The sequence below is a fragment of the Lissotriton vulgaris genome, chromosome 1_1, assembly GCF_964263255.1.
Source record: "Lissotriton vulgaris chromosome 1_1, aLisVul1.2, whole genome shotgun sequence".
Taxonomy (NCBI): domain Eukaryota; kingdom Metazoa; phylum Chordata; class Amphibia; order Caudata; family Salamandridae; genus Lissotriton; species Lissotriton vulgaris.
In genome coordinates, this window is record NC_141685.1 from 746,929,934 (window position 1) to 746,947,810 (window position 17,877).

Consider the following 17,877-nt stretch of genomic DNA (forward strand, 5'->3'; position numbering starts at 1 on the left):
GGTACTGCGGAGCCCCTGCATAGAGGCTATTAGCATAGTCCAGGTGGGACGTAATGAGGGCCTGGGTGACTGTGCGGCGGGAATCCGTGGGAAGGTACGGGAGGATCTTTTTTATCATCCGTAGTTTCATGAAGCAGGCGGAGGTAACCTTATTGATCTGGGTTTTACATGACAAGGAGTCATCAAATTGGAAGCCCAGATTCCGCGCCGAGCGAACCGGGGTTGGGGCAGGATCGAGAGCTGTCGGCCACCACCAAGAAGAGGGAATAGAGGTTTTCTGATTGAAAAACAGGACCTCCGTTTTATCTGCATTCAATCTCAAGTGGTTCGTAGTCATCCAGCCGCTGATGTTATTCAGGCATTGGCGAAAGTTGAGGAATGCGGAGTCCGAGTGGTCCCGGAAAGAAAACACCAACTGTGTGTCGTCGGCGTAGGATACCACCCTGACTCCGCAGGACTCAACGACGTCAGCCAGGGGGGCCAGATAGACGTTGAAGAATAGGGGGCTAAGGGCGGAGCCCTGTGGCACCCCACATGACAGAGGTTTTTCCTCTGACTTGAAGGGGCGTAGCAGTACTCTTTGGCTTCTGGATGAGAGAAAGGACTCGATCCAGCCGAGGGCAGAGCCACCGATGCCTATCTGCCTGAGGCGGTCCAGGAGGATGGGGTGAGAGACCGTATCGAAAGCTGCGGACAGGTCGAGGAGAACCAGCATGGCCTCCTCGCCCCTGTCCACACACTCCCGAATGGTCTCAGATACCTCCAACAGGGCCGTTTCGGTACTGAATCCTGCTCTGAAACCGGATTGGGATCCATGAAGCAGAGAGTGGTTTTCTAAATAGTCCGTAAGTTGGAGCTGTACTGCTTTTTCCAGGACTTTGGCAGGTTTAGGAAGGAGGGAGATGGGACGGTAGTTAGAGAAGACAGTGGGGTCTGCGTCTGCCTTTTTCAAAATAGGGATCACCAGTGCCTCCTTCCAGGTGGTGGGGAAGAAGCCATGGTGAAGGGAGGCATTCCAGACGGTAAGGAAAGGGCAGGCCAGTGAAGGTGCCAGTTCTCCCATGATTTTGGCGGGAACAGGATCAGAGGGGGCGCCAGATTTGCAGGCGATGAGCAGTCTAATAGCCTCGTCCATGTTTAGTTTGTTGAATGCAAGGAAAGATGGAGACTCAGGGGGGCTAGAAGTAGGAGATGGAGTGACTGACTCAGTGGGGAAGGAGACACACAGTTTGTTTATTTTTTCTAGAAAAAAATCTGAGAGTCCCTCACAAAGGGCCTGACTGGCGGTGTTCTGGGGGGCTCTAGCCGGAGGGTTAATAAAGTCTTTGACGACGCTAAAGAGCGTTTTTGAAGAGTTTTTGGCTTTATTAATTTGAGCGGCAAAGTGGTCTTTCATCGCGCCTTTTTTAAGTTTAAGAAATTGTTTAAGTGCCGTTCTGTAAAGATGTTTGGCTTCAGAGTCGTAGTTGAGCCTCCACTTGCGCTCAAGAGCCTTACATTTGCTTTTCTCCTCCCGAAGGGAGGTGGAGAACCAGGGAGCAGAGGGCCGCGACCTGGTGGAGGAGATGGTTATCTGGGGGGAAATAGAATCAATAGCCTTAAGGAGAGTAGAATTTAACCTGGAGACATTTTCATCAATGTCCGGGGAGAGGTGCTCCGAATGGTAGTGGAATATGGGATCCAGGGTAGCGCAGGTGACCTTATGCCACTTTCTTCCCAATTCCTTTCTATGGGCCAGTTGGGCAGGTTTGCGTCCTAAAGTAAGAAAAAAAGGGACGAGGAAGTGATCGGTCCAGGTTAGAGGGAGAGGCTGAAGGGCAGTGATGAGCGAGAAATTTGCAAAGATAAGGTCCAGGGTGTGGCCTGCCACATGGGTGGGACCTGCAACCAGTTGTTTAAGATTGAGGCTTTCCATGGTGTCAACCAGGTTAGTAGCCTTAGCGCATAGCGGGTTGTCGATGTGGAGGTTAAAATCGCCCAGGACAATGAAATTTTGATGTTTAATAGAAAGATCAGCCAATAAGTGGACAAGGGCATTGAGGGAGGGCGTGGAGACAGGGGGGGGACAGTAGACTAGTGTGCCAGCTAAGATTGCTGATGCATTGTCGGAGATGGAGAAGTACATAGCTTCGATTGTGCCTATTTCACTGAGTCTAGTGAAAGTCAACTGGAAGGAGGATTTAAGTATGACGGCAAGACCACCACCAGACTTACCTCCGGTCCGATTCAGGCATTTGATGTCATAACCTGGGGGGATGGCCAGATAGATATCTGGTGAGGAAGAGTCAGTGATCCAGGACTCGGTTAGGAAAAGAATATCCCATTCCTCAGACGAAATGGACATCCAGATGTTGTTGGCGTGACGGGGTAAAGATCGGCAATTAATCAGACCTGCACGTAAGGTGTACTGATTAGAGGAAGAGGGATGCGGTGGTGAGCAAGGGGAGAGACGGGGTTGACAGGGCGGGAGTGTAAAGCTGCATTGTGGGCAGAGATAATGAGCGGCTTCCAGATGACTCGGGATGCAGCGGGGGCAGGTCGGGCATAGATGCGAATTGAGTAGGTGTAGTTGGGCAGAAGTCCAGCAGATGCGGGTGGGGCTGGTTGAAGAGGCAGGGGGACTGGCCCTGGGCCCGATCCAGGCCCGGACGGGCCCAGACGGGCTTGCCTTTGGCGCGCCTTCGGCGCGCTGACGGCGCGCCCGCTGCGCCCGTCCGCTGCGCTTCCTGGCGAGGCACATCCTTTATGTCCGTGTGAGAGGGAACATGGGGGTGTGGCCAGCTGAGGTGGGCGTGTCCGCCGTGGCGCCTCGCCCTCAGTGATGGCGATAGATGGCGTTCGTTGCAGCGCTAGGAGCGCTGTTTAAAGTGCACAGGTGAGTGAAGTTAAGGCAAAGTATCACACAACAAAGATTTTAGAATGCTAAGATTCACTCCCGGCTTCCGCCTCAGGAGACTCCCGAATTAAAGTGACGCGCTTTCCAGCCGCGCGCACTTTATAGTGTGTCAGGGGAGGGGGCGTGGCCAGCTGAGGTGGGCGTGTCCGCCGTGGCGCCTCGCCCTCAGTGATGGCGATAGATGGCGTTCGTTGCAGCGCTAGGAGCGCTGTTTAAAGTGCACAGGTGAGTGAAGTTAAGGCAAAGTATCACACAACAAAGATTTTAAAATGCTAAGATTCACTCCCGGCTTCCGCCTCAGGAGACTCCCGAATTAAAGTGACGCGCTTTCCAGCCGCGCGCACTTTATAGTGTGTCAGGGGAGGGGGCGTGGCCAGCTGAGGTGGGCGTGTCCGCCGTGGCGCCTCGCCCTCAGTGATGGCGATAGATGGCGTTCGTTGCAGCGCTAGGAGCGCTGTTTAAAGTGCACAGGTGAGTGAAGTTAAGGCAAAGTATCACACAACAAAGATTTTAAAATGCTAAGATTCACTCCCGGCTTCCGCCTCAGGAGACTCCCGAATTAAAGTGACGCGCTTTCCAGCCGCGCGCACTTTATAGTGTGTCAGGGGAGGGGGCGTGGCCAGCTGAGGTGGGCGTGTCCGCCGTGGCGCCTCGCCCTCAGTGATGGCGATAGATGGCGTTCGTTGCAGCGCTAGGAGCGCTGTTTAAAGTGCACAGGTGAGTGAAGTTAAGGCAAAGTATCACACAACAAAGATTTTAAAATGCTAAGATTCACTCCCGGCTTCCGCCTCAGGAGACTCCCGAATTAAAGTGACGCGCTTTCCAGCCGCGCGCACTTTATAGTGTGTCAGGGGAGGGGGCGTGGCCAGCTGAGGTGGGCGTGTCCGCCGTGGCGCCTCGCCCTCAGTGATGGCGATAGATGGCGTTCGTTGCAGCGCTAGGAGCGCTGTTTAAAGTGCACAGGTGAGTGAAGTTAAGGCAAAGTATCACACAACAAAGATTTTAAAATGCTAAGATTCACTCCCGGCTTCCGCCTCAGGAGACTCCCGAATTAAAGTGTTACTCCTCCTAGATTCTGACATATCTCCATCATAGTTCCTTGTATTTTTGTATTGTCTTCTCTTAGTTGAGAGTATTGTTGTTGTATCTCTACTCTCTGTTCTATCAGAATCTGCATAATTGCCTCCATTGAGATATCTTTCGGAGGTATAGGATCTGAGGTGTCAGAAGCGCTCTGTAGCGCAGATTCACTAATTTGTGTAGTAGATGGATCAGGTACTGTTTCTCCAAAATTGGACGCATCGGACACAGCAGCCAAAGAATCGTGTTCCACATTTTCTCTTGATTTAGCACTAAAGTTATGTTCTAACAGCGTTGAAGTTTTCCTCAAGCTGGATACTATAGTTTCATTAATCGCTTCAGAGTTAAGAGTTGAAAGTTCAAGATCTTGCTCCTCACTGGGTTTCTCAGCATCGCTTAATATAGTATGAGACAGCGAGGTATCTGAAATAGCGTTAGGTGAAGCTCTAGAGATCCCTGAGAAGATCTCAGTACTTAAGTCCCCATTTCCTTCCTCCGAGATCCTAACCATGTTGCCAATTACCTCTTGGTTCAGGGGAAGTGCGCTCGAGCAAGGGTCGGTTAATAGATCCATAGGCTTGTTCAGTTTTAAACTTAAGTCATTACTTAGGTTATCTTCTTGTATTTTACTAAGTTGACCTTTCAGCTCATCAGGGCTTGCCCCTGAAAGTCTTAGGGCCATGTTCTTAACCCCACCTTTAGCCTCTATCCATCTTCTCAGAGGGCTGTCGTCTATTAACCGAGTTTTTTTGCTTTCGGCCATTTCCTTCCCTGTTGTTTTTAGTAGAAGGATTTTTTGCTTAGTCTTAGCCTTTTTCTTAACTTTCTTCTATAGCAGTTTTTTGTTAACTATTGCTTTGGAGGCTTCGTTAGGCCCCTCTTCGTCCGGTTCCGATAACTCCTCGTAGTCAGCATTTGAATCCTCATCTGATTTAGCCTCAGGTTCAGTCACACCCTCTTTCACTTTCTCTTTCTCCTTTGAATTGATCTTATCAGTCAGTGCAGATACCGTGTTATTAGCCGTGTTATTGACCTTAAGGTGTACCGAACCTCCTGCTTGATCTTGTACTGTGTGCAGTGGGCTATTTATCAAGTCTCTCTCTGCTGCAGCCTCAACTTTTTTACCAATTTCGTTTGTCTTAACCAATTTTGTCTCACTGACTTCTTTCAATATTGAACATGCAGGCCCTTTATCCATGGAAAGTTTATCTGACCCTTTCTTGCCTCCACGTGTCTCTGTAGCAAACCCATTATCTTTAATTGCCTGTGGAATAGTTTTTCCTGGCAGCGTCTCTCCGTTTTTTTTACATGGCACTGTGGGCACAAAAGGTACAGCGAGTTCTTTATCTACCAATATCCCATTGGAATTATCCCCGTTTTTTTCGCCTTTGTCGTTGCCACACCTCCTTTTGTTGTCTGTTAATTGTATTTCTGTTATGTCTGAATCCACATTTATTTCACTACTGGCACTGGCACCTCCCTTTATATCCGCAGGTTTTAAATGTTCTGAATGTTGTTTGAATTTAGCGGTGTTATTAATCTCATTTTTATCCCCCACCACCGTTACCCCTGTAGTCACTGCAGTCATAGTACCTGGGAGTGCTTTCTTTACTGTCGAAGCAGTCTTCCTGGATCTGGTCTGGCGCATCGAGATTAGTTCATATGCCGTAGTCGTTTCCACTGTTTCTGTTCGTTTCAGCTGCTTTGGCCGTGTGACCAGGGAAGACCTCAGGTGTGCTCTTTGCTGTAACGAGGCTGGGAACGCCCAGCCGACTGTGAGGATAGAGAGCAGTGGCAAGCGAGTGAAGCTCGCTACGTTAATCCAGGAGTGAAGCAATTTCCTGCCTCCCTGCTGCAGCAGTCTCCAGAGCATCGGCCCCCGTCAAGACCCGGTCTTCAGCCGGGCTCCAGCCGTTCCTCCCGTTAGGTAAGTTCGGGTATGCAGGCGCTTCGTTTTCTTTCAATTTCTCCCTTTCTCAAGCGCCGAGCGCCTCAGCCCCCGCCGAAAAGCACCAAACTCCAGCCAGCCGCCTGCCGATTTCACAGTCAGCGCACGGGTGCACGGGTGCCTTCAACTTTCCTTTCCTTCATACTTTAGGCAAAAAGTGTAAATTTCTCTTCATCAAGGCAAGCGTAGTGCATTACCAAAGCAGACCCACACATGCACGTCTTCACTCGGCGGTGCTCAGCCCGCCATCTTGGCTCCGCCCCTCCTCCGTTTCAGCGTTGTTGTTAAACAGTCTTTTAATTCAATTTATTTTTAATGTGGGTGATGTGTGAGAGTCTATTAAAGACATTTTGCAGACAAATATGTTTACGTAGCATTCAACATCCATAAAAAAAGTTTTGTTTAGATCAAAACAGGAACTCACATATGGGAAACGGGAGTGTGCAACTGAGATTATTTGCAGTAATATTAGTGAGCTGCTGCTATGTTACAATATTGAGAACATACATCATTATCCCTGAATATTAAATGTAAAAGCATTTACAATTTGGCAGTGACCTGGTCAAAGAGGGCATGAAAGAGCTGAAATTGAATCATTAATTCAAAGCTGTTCTGAACAGGGGCCCCCCCAAAAAACAGTTGGCCCAGGGCCCCCAAAATTCTAAAGTTGTCCCTGCTCCTGCACCTAATGCATCAAACAAAATTCACACTGTCCAAGCATTGTGCTTTCCTTTGGTGTGGCTTCTATGCTACTCTAAATCAAACTCCGCAAGCTTGCAAAATGCCCACAGACATAGAAGTCCGTTTGCCTGCAAAGCTTTTGCAATTTCAAATTTCTACATACACAATACCATGCCCATGGAATCTAGATCAATGAGCTGAAATGTGATTATCGACACTTGCTGTTCAATTTTGAGGTCGAGCCTGGGCTCATGCGCTGCTCTGCAGCAAGCTGTATTTGAGTATGGAATAGAAGCGTCGCCCACTCTCTGCCCATATTTGTAATTGGCTTGTGTCATTTTTCCTTTGTAAATGCTGGCTTCTGATCCATTATTAGGCTTGTTAGTCCTACTACACGGTAGTTTGTAAGCACTATTTTCTTTAATGAGTTTCTCCTACTGCAGCACCACATGCTTTCCGGCAACATTCAGCGTACCATGCGTGCTTTCACTTTCCGAGCAGCTGGGACAAAGGCAGCCGCTTCTTTGAATAGGTCTTGCATTTATAAGAGTTTGAGCTATTGGCATTGAAAATGACAATGCCTTTCATTTATGTGTTATTTGGCTTAAAAATATATATAAAAGGCATTATCCTTTACCATGCCAATAGCTTAAACTCTCACAAATGCGCAATCTATTGCATTGCACATGCTTGTTTCTGAAGCCAACGGAACACAGAAAATGTCTGCTACCTGTCCAAGGACCACCATCAAGCGTCAACATTCTCCCTCACTACTCGTTAAAGGAAAACCAAGAATGTGCCTAAAGTTTCAAAAACGTGTATGCCACAAATATCTATTCTTCAAATTGAAACCCTGGTAATAATCTTCTGGATTTACTGGCAGTAAATGAAAAGCCAATTTGATGTCTGTCTTGCTTAAATTTGTGCCAATCATTGTCTTATCAAGGCAGATGCCTCTCAGATGCTGAAATATGACACTGAACATTTTCTCTGGTCTAGTAATTAAGGAGAGCACAAGACGCTCGACATTTTAACTTTTTATCGCTACTGTTGTCTTTTTTTTAGGGATTCTGGATGGGAAATTAACAAGTGTTTAAATTAGGGTTTTAATGTGGTAAGGTATATTTAGGCTTGTTTCACATAGGAGCAACTTTTATTTTTGCAACCTCATTCACTGGTCACTGACCTTTAATTTAGACTCTACCCTTTCTCCTTACACCTTTCAATCTGCGGGGAGGTTGCGCTGTCTATCGGCGGCCATATTTTCTCTCTGTCTGTACGAGATGCCGTTTTAGGCTGGTCGGCGCTCAAGCTGTTCAGTTCAGGTCCCTTGCAGGTGCTATCTGAGGGAAGCTGATGTACCAACGCGCGGCGGGCATGCACAGAAAACCCCTTGAGGCAAATTTCCTACTCATGTTTCCTTTGCTATGGTCTCTGCGACCTGGAATCGCTTTCTGCCTGACCACGCTTCTCCATTTTATTCCTGCCTAATGTTACCCTTTTCCTTTCTGGTTTTTGATGATTGTCACAGAAAAACTCCTACCTCCTGCATCTCTTTCAGGTATAGAGTTGTCACACAACTGCCAATCGCTTCCGCAGACCATGTGTAATCTTTGGAGGCTGCATCTAAGAGGGGCTTGGGGGGCAGCCAAGCCCGCGAAGTCTGCCCCCGGGCAGTTTGGGAGGGGGGGGGGGGTCATCCGGCAGCTGCCAATTTTTGTAATACTGTTGGGGGTCTTGGGTTATAGCCCAAACGTAGCCCAATTTGTTTCATAGCCCAAAGACTATATGGGGTTAGCTCTCCCTCTCACAGCCACCATTTTAGGTTTGGTGACCCGGTAGCTGGGAGTTTAGCTGTTTTAGAATTTTGTGAGGGTTTTGTTTTAGCGGTATTTCGGTTTGTTTTGTGAGATTTTGTGGGCATACGACAAAAGATTATGGCTGTCAAGGACTTGAAAGTGTGGGAGGCGATCGGCTGCTCTGTGAGGTCGGCCGGCTGGATTTCATTATGCCTGAGCCATCGGAACCCATGTGCTCGGCGAGGCGCGTGGCGGCGGGGTGGCACCCGCCGTTGTGGCCTTGCGGTCCCCCAAGAGGGTGAAGCGTGGGATGGTGAGCGACCCGGGCCACAGGATTGGTGTGCTGGCGGTTGGCCCGGGGTGCTGGCACAGAGCCGCTGCCTCAGGGATGGATGAGGCTCCGGTGGGGGAGCTTGCATGTGGGGCTCACCGGGGGAGCGCGTCTCACGTTTCTCCGGCCAATGAGGAGAAGGTGCAGGCCGCTCCTAAAGCAGGAGAGCGGCCCCGTTTAGGAGGGATCCACCTGAGCCTTCAATCTCATTTCGGGCTTCGGACAGACTGGAGATGGGTGGGGCCCACTGTAGGAGTGGGCCGCATGGTTCCCTGGCTGTGCCCCAGAGAAACAATGTATTGGGGGGAAGGGGGACAGGGAGTTTATAGGCTCAGGCTTAGTTTTGGAGCTTTGGAGCTCAGGGTGGTGGGATGAGGCCTCAGGGTCCCACTGACAGGGCTGCCTCCCTCATTGTGAGCCCTCTGAGTGTGGGGGTGCAAGGGAGCCTTTTGGGGTCGGGTGTAGGTGGGTCCGAGGGATGTTGCAGCTGGTTAATGTGCAGGCTCCTCCTGAGTGGGGGCTGGACGCGAGGGAGGGGGGTAGGTTGCGCGGAGGTGGGGGGTTTCTCAGGTGCGGTGGGAGGGGCTTGGGGAGGGAGGCAGGATCCTGGAGCAGGAGGATTTTCCAGAGGAGCATGGTTCGGAAGGGGGGGTCGGGTTTGGGGGGGCCTGGATATCTTTACCTCATGGCATGAGGAGGTACGGGGCCTGTCAAGGAGGGAGCAGATCGATACCTACATGGCGCAAGGGGGCTCTCTGGGTCTGGAAGCTAGTCAGGGGGATCAGGCAGGTGAGGGTCAGGTGGGGAGGGGTCTGGACCCAGGCGCTGTGGTGGCAGGGGTGGGCGCGTGTGGGAGACTGGGGCACTTGGTGTAGAGCTGTGTGAGGTAGTCTAGTGGTTGGGGGGCGGAGTCGTAGGAGGAGCAGGAACAGGAGGAGCCGGGGAAAGGAACTGGTCAGTTAGAGTAGGGACAGTGAGTGAGTAAGAGGTATTGAATAAAGCTCTTGAAGATAAGCAATGGTGTCTGTGGTTATTAGTAGCAGGACGCTACAACTGGCGACGAGGGTGGGATGAGCAAAACCCCACAAGCCACAGCACCTCGTGGAATCATCCTGTCCCCGCAGCGTCTAGAAACGAGCTCCGCTGCTGAAGGAAGGCGGCGCCAAGAAGAAGAAACCGCCGCTGCACGGAGCTGCCCCAGAGAGAAGCTGGCAGCCGGTGACCCTGTCCCTTCAGAGGCCTTGAGGGAGAAGAGAGGGAGCCGCAGTGATGAGCGTTGGAGCGCTCGAGAAGTCGGAGCAGTTCGCGCCAAAACGCGACATTGCCGAATGCACGTACCCCCAGCATATGCAGATAGAACAGAGGTCGGGAGCCCACCCCGACTCTGCCCAGCGCCCAAGAAGCGGAAAAGAGTGTCCCGGGCGAAGAGCATCGCCCCCAGAAGATTTGGCGGCAAGCGCTGTCGAGCGCGGTGGAACCGGAGCTCGAGTGGCCCCGGCGCTAGGAACCTCACGCCGGATGCGTGTGTCTTTGACACGCTGTCGCCGCGTGGAAGCGGCCCCCTAGCGCAGCGAAGCGGGAACTCGCTCCAACCTCACCTGTGGATCAGCGTGGGGACCGCGAGAAGTGCTGATGTCCCTGGGACCAGCGGCCGGTGAGTCCTGATTGAGTCGGCCCGGGTCTGAATGAGCAAAGTGAAAGTCTCGTGCAAGCTGGGATTTCAGGGGCGGCGGCCATATTGGAGTCAGGCAAGCCAATGGGACATCCCTGTGAAAATCGGGAGCGGCCATCTTTAAGTCAGGCAAGCAGTGTCTGGAAATAAGCATTGATGAAGGACAAACAAACAAGCATTGGCAAAGACCACACAAGCATTGGCAAAGGCGAGAGACGTACAAACAAGCATTGGCAGTTGCATGCAAACAAGCATTGGCGAAAGTGAATCAAACAAGCATTGGCGAAGACCAAACAAGCATTGGCAAAGGCAAGAGACATACAGACAAGCACTGGCAGGTGCATGCAAACAAGCATTGGCGAAGACCAAACAAGCATTGGCAAAGGCAAGAGACACACAGACAAGCATTGGCAGTTGCATGCAAACAAGCATTAGCGAAAGTAAATCAACAAGCATTGGCGAAGACCAAACAAAAACTGGCAAAGGCCAAACAAGCATTGGCGAAGGCCAAACAAGCATTGGCAAGGAACCAACAAGTACTGTCAAGAGCCAACAGACGAGTCGTGGCGAATAGAAACAACAAGCCGTGGCGAAAGGAAACAAACACATGCAGTCGACAAGCCTTGGTACATGACAATAAACATACACTGGTAAATGCCAAGAAATAGGCAGTGGCAAGGCAAACACACAAGCGTGGATAACGGCGCGTGAACAACAATGAACACGGCTTGGCAACTGAAACAGAACAAGCACGTGCACACACAAGAGTAAATCAACTAACAAGCACGGGCAACCACAAGAGTTACTTACCATACATGTATTGACAAAAACGAATGTCAGCACGGGTGGCAACGTGGACATTGAGCAACGCAAACGAATGCGCAGTGGTGAATGTACTAAAGCAACACGTGTCTGTAAAATAAGAGGCACAAGCGAACACAAGAACCAAGCAACGACAACAGCACAATGGAACAAGCATTAGCAAATGCAAGAGAGAGATAACGACGACACTGAGCGCAAACTGAAGAGCACCGAAGAGACAAGAGCTGCTGGACAGTACTGCAGAAGACCCAGAGGAGGGCAGGCCTACAGAGGACCCCGAAGAGAGCAGTACCATCCAAGTTCATTCGCCGACGCATACTCCGTTGGTTACAAAGACCATCAATCTCCAAGCAAACGACCAAACCAAAGACCTTGACCAGAATCTCCCTCTCTCATGGCGGGTGGAGACACAGCACGGCGGGTCACTCCATACAGTAAAGTACCGCCCCCGGCGATGCAGACTGATGATTGGATCTCGGATCTCAAACGACACCGGTGGCTCGAAGCACTAGAAGATTTCTTAATAGCCAATGGTGAGCCAAGAGAGAGGAAATGTCTGATACTACTCTTCCATTTGGTGGGTCCGGAGGGCCGATGCCCAATCAGGACATTTTCCAAAGAGGACACAGAAATCTATAAAAGACTCCAAAGGGAGCTCTGTGCTCATCTCAACGCACAGACAGATGTGGATCATAATCGCATGGCTTTCAATACAGCACGGCAGGAACCAGGCGAACCGCTGCCAAGTTTCATCACTCGTCTGCAAAGTATGGTACGAGGGTGCCACTTCAACACCTTCACAAATGAGGATGCGGTTCGACTTCGGATCGTTGAAGGTTGCACAAACCCTGACACAAAGCGCAAGATCCTGCAGGGGCATTGGTCCTTAAAGGAAATCATCAAAAAGGCCGAAATTGGAATGCAAATTGAAGCAAGAGAAGGATTGAAGGACGTGTACCTAAGCGCAAACCATCAAGATACCTGGGAAGATAGAACTCAGAAAACAAACAAAACTGAAAGGAGAGAGAGGGAAGGCAGACCAGCAAAAAGACAACGGGAAAGATACAGTGACAAAGAAAGTGACACGGATTACTCAGAGTCAGATTCCTCAGCATCCGACTACTCAAAGTTAACCAAGAATTACTCGGAGTCAGATGACCCAGGGTCAACCATCCAAAAGATCGTTCCACGAAGTTATTCACCCCCCAGGAGTTCCTCAAGGAGTCACTCAAAGTACGACACACAATGCTCTGATGGGGAAAGAGCATCAAGTGGGACAGATCGCACTCCTGGACAAGAGGGCATCCTGCACAGCAAGTGGGAGAGAAAGACTAACCATAGAAGAAGGGGTCGCGTTGGTCAACACCGGAAGTCGGCGCAGGAACATCAGTCGACAAGCAGTGAAGACGAGTCCAAAGAAACATCTGACCGAAGAACACATACAACACAAATCAGAAGTGTCAGAGCATCACACAAGAGAGAAGGAGAAACAGGTCGCCCAAGACGGACTGATCCTCCACAGCAACGAACCAAAAAGGAGGATAAAGAGGCCAAAGCTTGGGACCAAGCACAAGGAACAAGCACAGGATCATCAGACAACCTCCCAAATGAGACAACACTGAAGACGTTCCAACAAAGGCACACGGAGAAGCATCCCAACGACAATTCAAAGGGGAAGAGCAATTCGTCATGGACTATGGAAGTCAAAAATCCATTTCCAAAGACAGTTTCAAAGAAACGTTGGAAAAGGAATGGGGAGAAGGATCTCTCTGACATGGAGTGCACATCCATCCGATCCTGGAGGTCGACAAAAGACTTCTCTGACCCAGAAAGCACGTCCATGGCCAGGTACTCCTCTGGTTCAGAGAGCGCGTCCGTCCGATCCTGGAAGTCAACAAGAGACTTCTCTTACCCAGAGAGCACGTCTGTTCGATCCCGTGAGTCGACCAAGTCATGGTCCCAACAACAGCCATGGCGTCAACCACCTGAACGCGCCATAGAACCAAAGGACACCCTTCCTGTCAAAAGCAACATGACACACACAAAGGTCTCTGAATACGCAGTCACGCCACAAGACAGTCTGTCGTGTCAATCACAAATATATCCGGACATAGATCAGACACCGTCACCCCTGAAGGGATCCGAAAGGCTGACTCGAAGGACCTACAAAAAGAAAACAGAGACAGTGGACCTTAGTCACCGGACGGGAAGGGACCTGCCAGCCATTCCGCAAAGAAAGCCGGACATGTCAGTAGAGAGAGATCATCAGATGAGAGAAAAAAACGTGCCTATGCACAGATAGACAACGAGTTCGTCAGACAACCCGAGGCTGTGCATGAGTTACCAAACCAAACCAAGACAGTCTCGCCAGATAGTACCGTACTGTCTGATGTGCATGACCCAGAGGGGGAAGACAGTGTCGCCCTCGACCGGACAAGACAAGAGGGAGCAAAAGTAGGCGCAGGTGCCCATAAGAGGACCAGAACATTATCCACCCATGAAAGGGACCGAGCACCCGAACCAACTGTTACACCACTAGAAGGAAACATGAGGACTGCAGACTGTGAGAGTGAACAGCTCACACGCATCATGGTCAAGAACGCCCTGATCAAGACACCGGAAAGAGTGACCAAAGCCAAACCCACCACTGATTCGATACTACTGAGGCTTGAAGAACAGACTGTCCGCCAACCCGTGTGGTGGATTGAAGAACTGCGAACACTGAGGACATTAAGCTCACTTTGTTAAGAAAGGGGGAGATGTAGAGCTGTGTGAGTGTTGGACAGGCCACATGAAAGGCTTGCTCCCTCCCCGCACGACCAGGCCCGAACCTGGCTCTTCAGGTGTTACACGCAACAACCATCCGTTTCCTGTCTCCTATGAGACCCCTGCACCTGGACATCTCCCCATCATGGGCCCGATTCCCTACCGGCCCTCTCTCGCCCGGCCTGGGCGCCATCTTGGACACAGCACCACGAGGCCGTGTGGCCTCCGATCGACCCTAACCCTGGGCCTGGCCAGGCCCCGACATCCCGGCACCACCATCCACCCAGGAGGTGAGTGGACTACTTGGCAGGTCAATGGGAGAAAGAGGTGTCGATGGCTCTCCCCCGCCAGGTGCTGATCACCCCAGCTTCCCGAGGCGCTGGCTCCACCCCCCTGCTGGGTGTCTGGACTCCCTCATCCTGGACCTCCCGACCTCCAAGTGCGAGGGTCCGGACATCAAAGGGCGCCAGACCTATAACTGGGGCAGCTCCAGAGCAGGAAGGCAGTTGTATCCTGGAGTCGAGAGACGCAGTGAAGAACTCATCCTTGACGGACTACTGGCGCTGCCGTAGCCCTGCCTTGCGAACTATTGACCTGCCTGCTGGCGCTGCCGCAACCTTCTGAAACCTTCATCGTCGTCGGGACCTGCTGGCGTGGCCGCGGACCATTTGTAACCACCACCTTCATCGGGACCTGCTGGCTCCGCCGCGGACCGTCGCTACCTTCAACCATCCCGGGACCTGCTGGCTCCGCCGCGGCCCGATCATCTAGAACGCCGAGCTCGAGGATTGTGAGCTATTTCATCTACCAGATTGGTAACGAGACTGTCCCGCTACCCTTTTCCCAACCAAGAGACTAGCCTAGAGGGGACCCCTGAGTCCAGACCTCCTTGTACCATTTCACCGTACTTGAAGAATTGCTTATAAAGTAACGTTGAACCTTATCCTTGTGTGGTGTACATCTGTGGGGGGGAAGTTACTTGTCTGTACGATCGCTGGAGACGGCTCTCCCCGGAGACCTCTCCCCTTGTCCTCGGCCGACCCTCCCGGTCCGTCTAACATTGGTGGCCAGCGGCGCGATCCGAATCGATGCGTAATCGTACAGAGAGTAGCTCACCCCGCGACAAAACCACAATGCCAACCAAAGAAAGCAGATCCACCGAGAAATTCCAGACGGAGAAATTGGAAGAATACAGCCATCGTGAGTTGAAACAATTCTGCATTGAACTAGGTATCGCTACCACCGGTCTGAGTACTAAAGACGATTTCAAGCACGCCATTGAGTCATGGGCAGAAACCGGGGCCGTCGGACCCTCGGACCAAAATGTCGCAGCAGCAGAGAAAAACACCACGGCTCCCGAGGAGCAAAGAACGGGTCTCTCGCAAGATGAGATCCAAGAACGAGAAAGAAACCGACTACACGAGCTAGAAATGGCCCGGCTCAAAATGGATGGCGAACTCAAGTTAGCCGAACAAAAACTGAACCTGGAACACCTGCGGCTCCGAGAAGAACGGGAAGAGAAACAGAGACAAAGAGAGCTCGAAGAGAAGAGACTGGCGTATGAACACGAGCGCAAACTAGCTGAGATAGACTTACGCAAGCAGAACAAAGAATTAGGGGTGCCCGAGCAACCGCGCACCCCGGGGGCAACAGAAAAGAAGGTACACATCCCTAAGGATGTCGTTCGAGAATATTTCCGAGATGACGACATACAGCAGTGGTTCAAGGCCTATGAGATCGCTATGACCTCCCACCGGATCGATCGCAGTGACTGGGGAGCCGGTCTATGGGGGAGGTTCGTCAATGAGGGCCGCGATGCCCTGCTGCAGCTTCCTGACCATCTGATGACCTCCTATGACCACATGAAAGCTACCCTCCTCACCCGCTATGGGCTCACACCCGAAATGTACCGCCAGAGGTTCCGAGACTGCACCCGGATCCCGGGTACAACTTGGGTGGAATACGTTAACTATTTCAGCCGAGCCTTCGAGGGGTGGATCAAGGGAAGCAACGTAACAACCTACGAGCAACTATTCAATCTCATGGTACGGGAGCATCTATCAAACAACTGCTTCGTCGAGCTCAGGCAGCACCTCCTCAACAGTAAATTGACTGATCCGTGGCAGCTCGCCGCCGAGGCTGACCGGTGGGAAATTACCCGAGTGGGCCGAAATGGGTCGCATGAACAGGTCCAGAACAACCACGGTCAGCACCGTCCCCGAGGAGGAGGAGGGGGCCAGGGACGAGGAAGAGACAACGCCCCGGCCGCTCCCGCTACCAGCACCCCACCCCCGGCCAACCGGGGCAACACCCCGGCGCGGCCGGGATACAGAGCCAATGTCACATGTCACCGATGCCAGCGAGTCGGCCACTACGCAAACGACCCGAATTGTCCACAGAGCCAGACTCCGAGACCCCGCCAGATGGCTGCCGCCGCCCTGGGGGAAGAACAAATCTCCGAAGAACACGAGGAATGTGAGCAAGAACACCAAGAATGGGAACCCGCCGCCATGGTTCTAGCGTGCCTAGGGGGAAGAGACATGGTCCCGCGGGTCCCCCTACCCGCCAACACCCAGAAGTACAGTCAGTGGGTGAACATTAATGGACGCAGGGCCGAAGCCCTACGTGACACAGGGGCCAGTGTGACAGCTGTCCGCTGTCATCTGGTGACCCCAGAACAGATCCTGCCGAACGTTCTCTGCCCTGTCCGTTCAGCCGACAATTCGGAGAGTCTATGTCGGATGGCCTGCGTCCCCTTCGAGTGGGGAGGAGTCTCCGGCATGTTGAAAGTGACGGTCCGAGATGATGCCCCCGTAGACTGTCTCCTGGGAAATGATCTGGAGAGTTCCCCGTGGGCCGCCGTAGAGAGGAGGGAGCACCTGGGGATGTTGGGCATCCCGGACTGGGCGTGCGTAACCACCCGGTCCATGGCTGCCCGTGCCACCCCCCGACCCGAAGAGAATGAATGGCCGGCACCTCCTCCCCCGGTCGTGCCAGTAGAAGACACCGACCGTGCCGTCCCCCAGAGCAAACTCCCGAGGGGGTCGTTCAGCCTCAGGACCTTCCCGGCCTGGCTCAGTGGCGTCAGGAGGGGGGGCCCACCCAGGAACAGTTTCGCCACGAGCAGAAGACCTGTCCCTCCCTCGAGGGACTCCGCCAACAAGCCCTCGCCCAGAGTGCAGGGGATACCTCCGGAACCCATTGGGTCTATTGGGACAATGACCTGTTGTACAGCGAACAGAGAATCGCAGAGTTAGGGGCAAGTCGAGTGCTTGTGGTGCCCCTACGCTTTAGAGACTTCTTGCTAAACCTGGCCCACGATGTCCCCCTGGCTGGCCACCTGGGTCAGGACAAAACCTACAGTCGCCTGGTGACCCACTTTTTCTGGCCCAAGATGAGGAACGACGTACTCCAGCACTGCCGGTCCTGCCCCACGTGCCAGGCCAGCGGGAAGAGCGGCCGCAAGCTTAAAGCACCTCTGCAACCTTTCCCGGTAGTCACCACCCCGTTCGAGAGGGTGGGGATAGACATTGTGGGGCCCCTGGACCCCCGTACAGCACAAGGGCATCGGTTCATCCTGGTACTGGTGGACCACGCCACCCGCTACCCCGAGGCTGTTCCCCTACGAACTGTGACAGCCCCGGTAGTCGGCCGGGCCTTGATGGGGATCTTCTCCCGGGTGGGCTTCCCACGAGAAGTCGTCAGCGACCGGGGCACAAACTTTATTTCAAAATACATGAAGTCCCTCTGGCAACAGTGTGGGGTCACCTACAGATTCACGACCCCCTACCACCCTCAAGGGAACGGACTGGTTGAGCGGTTCAACCGCACGCTCAAAGGGATGATTGGGGGGTTGGAAGAGCCCCTCCGTCGCCAGTGGGA